A 13,712-nucleotide genomic window follows, 5' to 3' on the forward strand; every position below is an offset into this window, starting at 1 on the left:
CGATTTTATTCGCATCTAAGCATCAAATTGACATCCAATGCCAATGCCTGATGCTCTTTCCTGTTGACCTGGAGAAGTCTTGCGATTTAATCGCAAGTCACACTTGTGGTGCGTTTTCAATGCGATTTTTAATCGCATCCATAGACATGCATTGGCGAATCCAATCCGAAAATCGGTGACAATCGCAGCATGCTGCGATTGTCTCGGTCCGAGGAACGGATCCGATAAAAAAATGCATGATGGGAGCAGCACCATAGAATAACATTGGGACGAATGCAATGCGATTTTTTATCGCATTGCATTCGTCCGATTTAATCGCTAGTGTGACTCCGGCCTAAGAGCGACTGCCGAGCATCGCTGGATTGTTGCTGCGTCACTGATGAGATCTTCCTGTTTGGCAGCGACCATTTAGCGATGCACCAGCAATCCTGACCAGGTCGTATAATTGTCGGGATCGTTGGTGCATCGCTAAATGTAACGGGACCCTAAGTCCAGAGATCACCTTATTGAGTATGTCCCTGATGTAGCATCTTCTTATTGGTGGTCGGACATTAGCTGCTCTGGTGATGTGGAAGCTCCGGATTGGCCCGCGGGCGATGTCTCAACCGACTGGACATGAGTGTTTGGGGTGGAGTCTAGCGTATAAAATGCTCTCAAGAGCGCATGCAGGCACGCTAGTGTCATTTATGTTTGGTATGTGTGAGTGGTTACTCTACCACTCTGTCTGCACGTTTGTGTGTGTCGTTTTATGCTCAGTGAGTGTACACGTCGGCAGGCAGGTTGCACACTTATGCGGCTTCGTGCCCATGGCTCAACGCCTGAGTCTTTAGTCTGCTACATGCTTATGGTAACGGTCAGGCACAGGTTCAGTAGTATCAGGATTGGGGTAATTTGCCGCTTGGCTTAGCATCTGTTTCGTTCCTGTGTGCGGTTAGCACAGTTCAGTTACAGAGCAAGCTCAACTCTTAGTCTATGTGCCCACGTTAGCGTTTTAATACTGATATAAAACCGGACTTCTTCCCAGAAAACGGGCGTTTTTTTTCCCCGCACGTTTTTTGAGCATTTTTTGATGCGTTTTTTTCTGCGCGTCTTTTGGACTCATAGGTAACAGCTAAAAACGCGGACTGAAGCGGAAAATAATGAACATGCTGCGTTTTCAGCCGCTAAGTGTTTCCTATGCGGAAAAAAATGCATCAATTGGCAAAAAAAGGCCAAAATGCATTAAAATTAATAGGATGCTTATTTTAAGCGTTTTTGAAGCGGTTTGACCCCGAAAAACACTTAAAGAAACAACGTGGGCACACAGCCTTATGCTATACTTCTCTATGAAGGCAACAGGGTATTGTACCTAGTGTCGTAAGAGTTCTAACGGCTCAGCATCTGCTTCATTTGTGTGTGCGGTTAGCACAGTTTAGTTGCAGAGCTAGCTCAATCCATGTGCTCACTTCCCTGTGACGTTAACAGGGTATAGCAATGGCCGGAGCTGAGCCTCCCCCTCCCCCACAGAAGAGGCGTGGGCGGAGGCCAACATGACGGGGGGTTGGAAGGTGAAGGTGGGGGGAGCGTCTTTGGGGAATGGGGGCGTTTCACATTTAAAAGGGGGTGCAGTGGGCCTTCCTCCCTCTCTGTTCCCGCTCTTACCTGCAGCTTGTCACCAGCCACCATGTCGGCCGTGGATCAGGCCTTGGAGTGTCTACGGCAGGCGTCCATGTCGCAGCCTCCGGGCTGGTTGGCGGCGCAGCTGGCCTCTATCTCGTCTGGGACCACCGTGCAGGCGACACAGCCGGGGAGGAGAGAGCTACGGACCAGAAGGGTGAGGCCTCCCGAGCGGCTCTCCCCTGACTCGGCTCCCCGGGCCTCCCGACGGCGCAGGAGCCCCTCCCGGGACCCTCCAAGCCAGGCACCGCGCGCTCCCCACAATAGCGGGCCCCGGCTTGGGAGGAATCCGCAAGCCTGGCGAGGCCCTGCGGCGGTGTCCAGCCCGACGGCTCGCTCTCTGCAGGGGGCGGGGCGGACGCGCGCCGGGCGGCGCAGCTCCACACAGGCATCGGGGGGCTGTGGTGACGGCGCTCCAGCGTCACAGCCTGCTCTCTCCTCCGGTTCGCAGTCGGGCAGCCCCGGGACGGCGGCCTGCCAGGCGGTAGGGCCCAGCACTTCACCCCTCACCGGGAGGGGGACTTCTGGGGGGTCGGGGGACTGCGGCGGGGGGGTGCCCGCACCGTGGTGTGCCTCTCACGCTGGGCGGCATGACAGGAGGTCCTGCAGCAGGGATCCAGCGGCCTGCAGAGCGGCAGGGCCTGTGGCTTCCACCCCCTCAGACGGCGGCAGGTGGCGCGCTCCGGGGGCACATGCGTCATCACCGGGGGCCATTACAGCAGGGTCAGATGGTGGGGGATCCAGGACCCACGACGCGGCGACCCAGGCAGCGTGGTCGCCAGGAGATCGGCTAGCGGGATCCACCCCGGGTTTCGGGTCCTGCACCCCTGATCCTCCGGGAGAGAGTCCTCAGTGTCAGCGCCAGTCGAGCGGCGCCAGCTTCGCTACAAGAACAGGTGGACATTCATCCGCGGATCCTGGTCGTTCGGCTGGAGGGCCCACAGCCCCCTCGCAGCCCGGTGAGTATGCCTCTGTGTCTACTGTTTTGTCTTCCTCTTTGGCGGGTGTGGGTTCCCCGGCGGATGGTACTGGGGTTGGAGGGGGTGTGGTTAACATGTTAGGGGACGTGCGGAATTTGTTGTCGCGCTTGGAACGGGGTTTTCTTGCGACATCTCCGTTGGCGGCTTGGGTGGGGTCACAGTCCGGGGGGCAGGTGTGGCCGAGCGGGTTGGAGCCGACCGGGTGTGCACGAGACCCGGTGTCAGTGTCTGTGCAAACGGAAAAGGAGCCGGAGGGTCGGGTGCACTTAGATGACAGGGCTCATGGGGAGGTATACGTTTGTTTTGAAGGCCCTCTGGGGGCTCATTTAAAGAAGGAGGTAAAGGAGCGTATTTGGAAGGACGAATACATGGAAATTTTTTCGTTATTGCCCCTCAAAAAATTTAACTTGGACAAGAGTAAAAAAGAGGACAGCAAGAAGGAGGAGGAGGAGAAGCGTAGGTGGCGTCTCATTCCTCAGACGTTCGTGAATTGGCAGCAGGCGTTTGCCATTTTTGCGAGCGTTATCGGAGAAAAGGCCCCTGACAATTGCTCGGCATTGTTTTGCTACCTTGATGCGATCGGGGAAGCTTACAGGGTTTATGGGGGTCAGGCGTGGCTTCGGTACGACGAGCAATTCCTGCAGAGGAAGGCCGTTCGGCCGGCCATTCGTTGGGATCAGAAGGATATTTGGTTGTGGATGCGGGTCATAGCGCAAAACAAGTTTGGGAGCTCCTTTCATGGGGGGACTGGCAGCACCAGCCAGAGTAGCGGAAACGCCAGTGCCACGAGTGGAAGCGGACAGGGGCAGTCCGGAAATCACAAGGTGGGAGTTTGCTGGCAGTTCAAAGATGGGCAGTGCAAGTTTGGGGCGAACTGCAAATTCAAACATCTCTGCTCTACCTGTAACGGTACTTCACACGGAGCATCTAAGTGTTTTAAGAAAGGAAAGTCAGGAGCTGGGGGCGGTAATTCAAAAGGGGGAGACTCCGGTGAATCTGGAAAGGATGGTCCCTTATCTAAATAGATACATGGACAGGGAGAAGGCTGCATTGTTACATGCAGGATGGGTTCGTTATTCCTCAGCCTCCTTTCGTTATTCCGCTAGTTCTAAAAAATTTACGTTCTGCGCTGGTTCATGCGTCAGTTGTTTCAGAAAAAATTGAAAAGGAGGTTTCTTTGGGCCGCATGGCGGGCCCTTTCGTGGCTCCCCCGTTTCCGGATCTGGTGGTTTCCCCTCTGGGCGTCGTTCCGAAGAAGGAGCCGAATAAATTTCGGCTTATTCAGCACTTGTCGTTTCCTCGAGGGAGGTCGGTCAACGATGGGATTGATCCGGAGATTTGTTCAGTGGTCTACTCGTTGTTTGATGAGGCTGCTCGGTGGGTGCGGAGCTGTGGTCGGGGGGCGCTTCTGGCTAAGACCGACATTGAAGCTGCGTTTCGCTTATTACCGGTTCATCCAGACAGCATGAGGCTGCTGGGTTGTTTTTGGGACGGCAAGTTTTTCGTGGACAGGTGCTTACCAATGGGTTGCTCATTGTCCTGCGCATATTTTGAGGCATTTAGTTCTTTTCTGGAGTGTATCGTTCGGGAGGTTTCCGGTTGGGACTCAGTTATCCATTATTTGGATGATTTTCTGTGCGTCAGTCCCGCAGATTCATTGCGTTGTCAGAGAATTCTCCAGGCTATTGAATGGATTGCTGAGCGATTTGGCGTGCCGTTGGCGCCCGGTAAAACGGAGGGCCCCACTACGTGCCTGCGTTTTCTGGGGATTGTGATTGATACTGTTGCGTGGGAGTTCAGGCTACCTGAGGATAAGTTGGTGGATTTGCGGGCGGAAGTGTTTTGGGCGTTTCGTTTGAAGAAGATATCGTTGCGTGACCTCCAGTCAGTGCTTGGGTAGTTGAATTTTGCGTGTTGGGTGATGCCGATGGGGCGAGTTTTTTCACGTAGGCTGGCCAGCGCTACTGCAGGGATTCAGGCCCCCCATCACTTCATAAGATTGTCGTCGGATCTCAGGGCTGATTTGGCGGTATGGGAGTCTTTTTTGGTCGGCTACAATGGCCGCTCTTTGGTGATGTCAGACGTCGTTGGGAATGATGTCTTGGAATTGTTCACGGATGCTGCTGGCGGTATAGGCTTCGGTGCTTACTTCAGAGGACAGTGGTGCGCGTCTCGTTGGCCCGATGAGTGGTTCGCGATCGGTTTGGTGCGTAACATTACGTTGTTGGAGATTTTTCCGATCCTTGTGGCCGTTCAATTGTGGGGGTCTGAGTTTCGCGATCGGCGCGTTCGTTTCAATTGTGACAACATGGGCGTTGTGAGTGCGATTAACGGTCTTACCGCGTGGTCTCCTCCAGTCGTTCGAGTGTTGCAACAGTTGGTTTTGCTATGCTTGTCCTTGAATGCACATGTGACTGCGTCTCATGTTCCTGGAGCCAAGAATGACATAGCTGACTCTCTCTCTCGTTCGCAGTGGGATCGTTTCCGCTCGTTGGCGCCAGAAGCGGAGGTCGAGGGTTTAGCTTGTCCCGAGGAATTGTGGAACCTGGCTTACGGGCCGCAGAGTCGCTGATCGAAGCTTCCTTGGCGCCTAAAACTTGGGAGGCTTACCGGGCAGTGTGGTGGATGTGGGAGGAAGTTGTTGCAGCTGGCCTGGTCGATGGTTTTGGGCAGGATCAGGAAGGGATGTTGTTGGCCTGGTTGGGGCGCGGCTCCGTCGAGGGTTGGTCGTGTGCAAAAGTTTCTCGCATTTTGGACGGCCTGTCCTTTGGTTTTCACTTGCGTGGTTGTCAAGGTTTGACAAAGACGTTTTTAGTCAAACAGGCGGCGAAGGGTTTTCGTCGGGGCCGAAGCAAAGGGGATTTGAGGAGGCCGGTATCCTTCAATTTATTGGAGCAATTGGGTCTCACGCTGGAGTCTGTATGTTCTACGCGTTACGAGGTCTTGTTGTTTCGTTTGGCTTTTTCGTTCGCATTTTTTGGGGCTTTACGTGTTGGTGAACTTGTTTCTTCCAGTAAGAAATTGGCAGGGGGGTTATTGGCCAGGGATGTTGTATTGACTTCGGGCGGGGTCGAATTTTGGTTGCGACGTTCCAAGACGGATCAGTCGGGAAGAGGTCGCCGGGTGGTGTTGGGGAAGGTGCCTGGTTCTGCAATGTGCCCTGTTCAGTACTTGAGGAATTTTTGGGACTTGCATCCCAGCTTGTCTGGGTCTCTGTTGTGTCATCTTAACGGCGGTAGTTTGTCCTGATATCAGTTTGGTGCCGTTTTTAAGAAGTCCGTTCGGTGGCTGGGCCTGGATGACTCTCGCTTTGCTCCTCATTCTTTCAGGATAGGGGCGGCGACGGAAGCGGCAGTGGGGGTTTGGATCCGGCTGCTATATGGCACATTGGTGGTTGGAAGTCTGACCGATATCGGAGTTACGTTAGGCCTTAGTCATCATTTGTGTTTTTAGTACTCATTCTTTTTTGTTGCATATGTCGAACCTTTGCTGGTTTGGATTTTTGGGCACTCCTTCGTTCATTGGGGAGCTTTGAGAGCTGATGTCCGACATGAAGGGAGACAACTGGGCTTCCCCAGGAGCACGGCGGTGGTGCGGTGGCTCGGCTTCCGGGGGATGGAATGGCGGAGGGTTTTACAGGAAATTCACATGTGTGCCCAGTTGGATCGCGCACCGGACATTCTTGTCCTTCATGTGGGGGGCAATGATTTGGCGGTTAGGCCTTTTCGGGAACTTATAAAGGACATCAAGCAGGATTGTTTGCGTTTGTGGTTGTTATATCGGGGGGTCACCATTGTGTGGTCCGAAATAGTTCCACGCAGGAGGTGGCGTTCCATGAGGTCCCTGGTAAAGGTCAACAAGGCCAGGATTAAAGTTAACAGGGCGGTGTCTTCCTTTGTGGTAAGAAACGGGGGTGTGGCTGTGCGTCACTTTGATCTTGAAAGGGGTGAAGGTGATTTTTGGTTGGCGGATGGGGTCCATTTGAACGGGGTCGGCTCCGATATTTGGACTCTTGGTCTTCAGGAAGGCATTGAGCGGGCCATTGCATGGCGTGTTCGGGGGATCTCGGGCCCTTGAGGTGTTCAAGGTCCCTCGTTGTGGCGGTTTTTGGAAGGGGGGGAGTCCTTGGAGTCGTTTGGAAATTTGGTTTTTGGAGATTCACTGTATAGGGCCTCCTCTGTTTATAAGTTGGTGGTGGTGATCTGGTGAAAGGTGGATGGGGAGTTCCGTAAAGAGTGCGGATCCCCTAGTTGCCTAGTGGACAGACGTGTCGGTAGTTGGTGCTCCCGAGCCTGTGGGGTAACGGCTGGGAGTAATATGTGGGGTTCTGTCCACAGCATTTTGGGGTTGATTCACCTAGATCTTGTGGCTTCAAGGACTCCTCCTCCGGGTTCAAGTTTACTGTATCTATGTTATTTATAATACTTTATTGTTAATGTTGTTTGTTTAATAAAAGGCTGCTGTGGCCATATAAATTCCAAAGGAAACTTTTGGTCTTTGGTTTTATGTTGCGGCGTATGGGGTTAATTTGTGTTTGGGTGGGGGGTGCGGGGTTGTGGGTGGGTCCCGCCTCCCCCTGCTGGGAGCAACTTGACAATACCAACGTCAATCAATGGCCGGAGCTGAGCCTCCCCCTCCCCCACAGAAGAGGCGTGGGTGGAGGCCAACATGACGGGGGGTTGGAAGGTGAGGGTGGGGGGAGCGTCTTTGGGGAATGGGGGGCGTTGCACTTTTAAAAGGGGGTGCAGTGGGCCTTCCTCCCTCTCTGTTCCCGCTCTTACCTGCAGCTTGTCCCGCCCTCCCTCCCTTTTAGCTGATGGATAGTAGCGTTGTTTATTCGGGTCATGGCGGTTTTTGGAAGGGGGGGGTCCTTGAAGTCGTTTGGAAATTTGGTTTTTGGAGATTCACTGTATAGGGTCTCCTCTGTTTATAAGTTGGTGGTGGTGATCTGGTGAAAGGTGGATGGGGAGTTCCGTAAAGAGTGCGGATCCCCTAGTTGCCTAGTGGACAGACGTGTCGGTGGTTGGTGCTCCCGAGCCTGTGGGGTAACGGCTGGGAGTAATATGTGGGGTTCTGTCCACAGCATTTTGGGGTCGATTCACCTAGATCTTGTGGCTTCAAAGACTCCTCCTCCGGGTTCAAGTTTACTGTATCTATGTTATTTATAATACTTTATTGTTAATGTTGTTTGTTTAATAAAAGGCTGCTGTGGCCATATAAATTCCAAAAGAAACCTTTGGTCTTTGGTTTTATGTTGCGGCGTATGGGGTTAATTTGAGTTGGGGTGGGGGGGGTGCGGGGTTGTGGGTGGGTCCCGCCTCCCCCGGCTGGGAGCAACTTGACAATACCAACGTCAAGTACTTAGCATACTTAGTGCTGTACCTCTCTGTGAAGTAACAGAGCTTGGCACGCAGTGTTCTGATCCCACTGTGTGGCATTAACACAGTGTGTGCAAGGTGAACGCTTGCTGCTTTGTTACCTTTTCTTTCACTTTAGCAGCAGGTTACATCTCTGCACGGTGGACCCCGGGCTGCGATTGCACTTTATTTTATATTGTATTTAGTGCAACCCACCAACCCTAAGGCTATGTGCACACGGTGCGGATTCTGCTGCGGATCTGCAGCGGATTTGGCCCTGCTGATCCGCAGCAGAACTGCAGGTGATGTACAGTACCATTCTAGCTTATGGAAAATTGAAACTGCTGTGCAGACGGTGTGGATTTTTCCATGCGATTTTTGCTGCGGCTTCAAATCCGCAGAAAGAATTGGCAATGTCATTCTTTTCTGCGGATTCCGCTGCGGTTTGCCATCTCCTCCATTGTTGAGGTGATAAACCGCAGGGCAAAACCACAGGCTAATCCGCAGGTAAACCGCAGGTCTTTTGACCTGCGGATTTACCTGCGGATTTTGCATAATCCGCGCGGAAAAATCCGCGGGTGAATCCGCACCGTGTGCACATAGCCTAATACCCAATTCATCATCTGTCAGGAGAAAGAAGAATCAGGCAGATGGAATTAAAATGCCAAATCTTTTTGTTTTCAGGAGATTGTTTTCAGGTTATTGTTTTCAGGTTGCTGTTAGAGGTCTTTGCCTCCTCCCTCCCCATTGAAACAGGTTAATGTATGGCCAAGCCAAGAGCTCATTTGTAAGGAGGAGTCAGCAGAGATACCTGTCTGCCAAATGAATGTTGAGCCAACAGTATGGCCAGCTTAGGCTGGTTTCACATTAGCATTTGGAGGCGCAGCAGACGCGTGCGGCGGCAAAAGCATACCTGCGCACAGCCTGCGTACCCAATGCTAAAGATAGGGGACGCAGGCCGCATTCAGAGGCATGCGCTCATAGGCGGAGCTGACTGGAGGAGGCACGGCAGGGGCGGAGCTTTACGTCGAGCGTTCGCTGCGCCTCCAAAGGCTAATGTGAAACTAGCCTTATCGTTTGTACAATAAATCAAAAGTAGAAGTCTTTATTTCATGGATAAAAATGCACAGGCTCGGGAGCAATGCAGAAAGTGCGGACAACGGCCATTTCGTGCTCCTGCGCTTCAACGGATCCTAATGACAAGCGGCAGGAGAACGGTGCCTTTAACCACACACATGTGGAGCACCGCCTCCTGACAGCTGACATTAACAGCACTCCCACTTACTAGAGTGAATGCATAGAACATTAAAATCAATAATAACAAGTGCACAAACAGTAAAAAATAAAAGCAAAACTTGTAAATGTTAAAGAGCACAAATTACAGTAAATTCAGAGAAAAATGGACCTATCAACTCTTTCATTCAAGCCCAACGCCCCTGTGCATTGAACCGCAATATCCATCTAGCTTCTCTTTGGAACAGGAGTCTACAATGATTACTTTCCTGGCTGGAAGGATTAGGGTGTGTGCACACGCTGCGGATTCTGCTGCGGTTCCTCAGCAGATTTGGCCGCTGCGGTGTACAGTACCATTATTCCCTATGGGGATACAAAACCGCAGTGCAGACAGTGCAGATTTTTCCGCGCGGTTTTTCTGCGGTTTTGAAACCGCAGAAAGAATTGACATGTCAATTCTTTCTGCGGATTCTGCTGCGGTTTGCCATCTCCTCCATTGAGGAGATGAAAAACGCAGAGCAATCCGCAGGTAAAACAGCAGGTCTTTTGACCTGCAGATTTACCTGCGGATTTTACAAAATCCGAGCGGCCAAATCCGCACCCCAATCCGCAGCGTGTGCACATAGCCTTAACCATCTCTAAACCCAAAAACCGCAGCGATTCTGCCTTACCGCCAAGAAATTCTCTAATATGGTTGATCAAACGGGAGACTCCTTTGCCTGATGAACTAAAATAAAAATGCTCCCTAATCCTGACGTATAGGGGATGGATTGTTATATAGAAAAAAAACACATGGACAGTAAAGAATATATACTACAAAAGAGGTTTTGCAAAAAACAAACTGACAAATTTCATGCTGTATGGGACCAACCCTCATAGAATTGCCAGTAAGTTTAAATGGACAAAACTTAAATTGACATCCACAATATGTTAAAAATTCTTACTTTATTGACAGTTTTTGAGGATGAAAAGGTACAATACTAAGAGAGAGGGCTGCGAAAGACAGGCTCAGGATTTACATAAAAGATTTTCTGATAGGGGGTATCCCAGGGCCGGACTGGGACTAAAATTCAGCCCTGGCATTTGAAGTTACACAGGCCCACTAGTCACATGGTGACTATATAATATTTTTGTACAGTTGTAGGTTACAAGCAGTGAGAGGAGATTAACACGACTATATACCATGTAGTCACAGCTGTGTCCAGTATTTCAGCTCAGTCCTATTTATTGCTTTTAGGTACAGTACTCCTCCCAAAGCTCTGTCCCCTTTTGTATGCACGGTGACAGAATTCCTGGCAGAACTGCTATCCATTGGGCCACCAGACCCCCTGGTCATAGCTGCCCCTATCATACCTCCCAACTTTTGAGGAAGGGTAAGAGGGACAAAGACTGCGGCGCGCGCAGCACGCCGCTGCAAATTTTAAGCTACGCCCGGCCACACCCATTCCACAACTAGTCACACCCATGTCCACGCCTAATCGCACCCATTTAGCACTGCTGATCACACTGACTTGTACTGAGGGCACAGTGACTGGCATTATGGGCACACTGACTGGCACTAAGGAAGAGAGAAAACAGAGAGAGAGAGAGAAAAAAGAAAAAAAAGAAAGAAAGAAAGAGGGGAAAAAAGAAAGAAAGAACAGAGAGAGACAGTGAAAGAACAGAGAGAGAGAGAAAGAAAGAGGGGAAAGAAAGAACAGAGAGAGACAGAGAAAGAATAGAGAGAAAGAAAGAGGGGAAAGAAAGAACAGAGAGAGACAGAGAAAGAATAGAGAGAGAAAGAAGTAAAGAAAAGAAAGAAAGAACAGAAAGAAAGAAAGGAAAGAAAAAGAAAGAAAGAGGGGAAAGAAAGAACAGAGAGAGAGAAAAAGAAAATGAGGGAAAGACAGAACAGAGAATGAGAAAGAACAGAGAAAGAAAGAAAAAGAGAGAAAGAAATAAAGAAAGATTCTATAAAGATACTATAGCAGCCCGGCTCCCATTGTAGTGCCCACCTGAGCCTCCCGATGCAGGACCTATCATGATCCGCTCACAAGGCCGACATCCCCGATTCCAAGGCGATCCTGCTGTCTGCGCTGTCGGAGGAGGACATGGTGATGGATCTGAAGCATTCCTGGTTCTGTTACATTCTCCTTAAGAAATTATCTCATTTCCGGTCAGCTTCAAGCACATCACTTCAGGTGGAACATCACGTGTGTGTTTTAAAATGTTCCTCGGGGCTCCGCCGTGTACTCCTGTGTCCGTGGGAAAAGCCCGCTTTGTATGCTTTGTACACACTTGGCTCCGCTCCGTACATCCCGTACACATAAGGCTCCGCTCCGTATACCCCAAACACACGCAGCTCCGCTCGGTACACCAAGTACACACGCGGCTCTGTTCCGTACACCTCATACACACACGGCTCCTCTCCATACACTTCGTACACACGCGGCTCCGCTCCGTACACTTCGTACACACGCGGCTCCGCTCCGTACACTTCGTACACACGCGGCTCCGCTCCGTACACTTCGTACACACGCGGCTCCGCTCCGTACACCTCGTACACACACGGCTCCGCTCCGTACACCTCGTACACGCGGCTCCGCTCCGTACACCTCGTGCACGCGGCTCCGTTCCGTACACCTCGTGCACGCGGCTCCGCTCCGTACACCTCGTGCACGCGGCTCCGCTCCGTACACCTCGTGCACGCGGCTCCGCTCCGTACACCTCGTACACACGGCTCCGCTCCGTACACCTCGTACACGCGGCTCCGTTCCGTACACCTCGTGCACGCGGCTCCGCTCCGTACACCTCGTGCACGCGGCTCCTCTCCGTACACCTCGTACACACACGGCTCCGCTCCGTACACCTCGTACACACACGGCTCCGCTCCGTACACCTCGCACACACACGGCTCCGCTCCGTACACCTCGCACACACACGGCTCCGCTCCGTACACCTCATACACACACGACTCCGCTCAGTACACCCCACACACATACAGCCCTGCTACATCTACCCTGTAAACCCCTCCTGACCCCACACATACTTATCTCATCCAGCACCATGACAACAGCACAGCAGAGTCCTGCAGACACCAAGAGGCAAGGCTGTGCGCACAGGACCTGTGATGAGGTCACAGGAGGGGCGGAGTCAGGGGTCACATGATCAGGGGTCTGGACAAAGGCTCCTGATCATGTGACCCCCTGACTCCTCTCCTCCTGTGACCTCATCACAGGTCCTGCGAACAGAGAAGGCAAGCGACACTGTGAGTGGCTGCGGGGGGGAGGGGGTCTCATGCTGCGGCGAGGATGGGGTGCGTGGGGGAGGCGTGGCGGCTTATCTCCCTGCAGTGCGGGAGGAACTTGGAAACTATCGGGCCGGCGGCAGGAGCCACAGTGGCCGCAGCAGCTGACAAGCGGCCATTTGATCGGGCGCTGCCGCCCGCGGCCCACATGACAGCGGCCCAGCGGGAAAATGCCCGGTTGGTTATATTGCCAATCCGGGCCTGGGGTATCCCGATCCTGTTTTAGATATGGCCAGGAAACGGATAGAAGGAAAGGACACCATACTGTTAAAAAATAAAAACCATGGGAAGAATAGTCAAAATGACGCTAAGCGTTTCACTTTCTGCTTTAAATTTGGTCCCATGGATAAGCAGATTAGATCGATGATAAGAAAAACTGGCACCTGTTAGAAAGAGATAAAGACCTGGCTTGCCTCCGCAGTGCTAATTTAAGAGATCTCTTAGGCTACGTGCACACGCTGCGGATTGGGGTGTGGATTTGGCCGTGTGGATTTTGTCAAATCCGCAGGTAAATCTGCAGGTCAAAAGACCTGCGGTTTTACCTGCGGATTGCTCTGCGGTTTTGCCCTGCGGTTTTTCATCTCCACAATGGTGGAGATGGAAAACCGCTGCGGAATCCGCAAAAAGAATTGATATGTCATTTCTTTCTGCGGTTTCAAAACCGCAGGAAAACCGCGCGGAAAAATCCGCACCATCTGCACTGCAGTTTTTTATTCCCATAGGGAATAATGGTATTGTACACCGCAGCGGCCAAATCTGCTGAGGAACCGCAGCAGAATCCGCAGCGTGTGCACACACCCTTAGGCCTCTTTCACACTTCAGTTTTTTGCCATCAGTCAAAATCCGCCAAAATTTGAAATTGGCGGATCCGCTTTTTCTTGTTGCGGATCCGCCAATTTCCCCATTGGGATACATTAGTGGCGGATTTTGACGGATGGTCGTCCGTTGCGTCCGATATTCGGCGGATCCGCAAAATTCTTTGCGGATTCTGTCTGAGGGGGACGGAGAATGTAACGTTTTTTTTCGCCGTCAAAATGGCGGATGACGGCGGATCCGCCGTCATCAGCCATGCGGTAGAATGGGGCCCTATGGGCGGCGGATCCGCCGGGATCCGCGATTTTGCGGAATCCGCCGGCAGGATCCGCAAAATCGCACTGCGCATGCCCAGAAAAAAAGATACTTTTCCAGACAGTCCCAAAA

The sequence above is a fragment of the Dendrobates tinctorius genome, unplaced genomic scaffold (genome assembly GCF_039654945.1).
Source record: "Dendrobates tinctorius isolate UK_male_01 unplaced genomic scaffold, ASM3965494v1 ptg000086l, whole genome shotgun sequence".
In the NCBI taxonomy this organism is placed as follows: domain Eukaryota; kingdom Metazoa; phylum Chordata; class Amphibia; order Anura; family Dendrobatidae; genus Dendrobates; species Dendrobates tinctorius.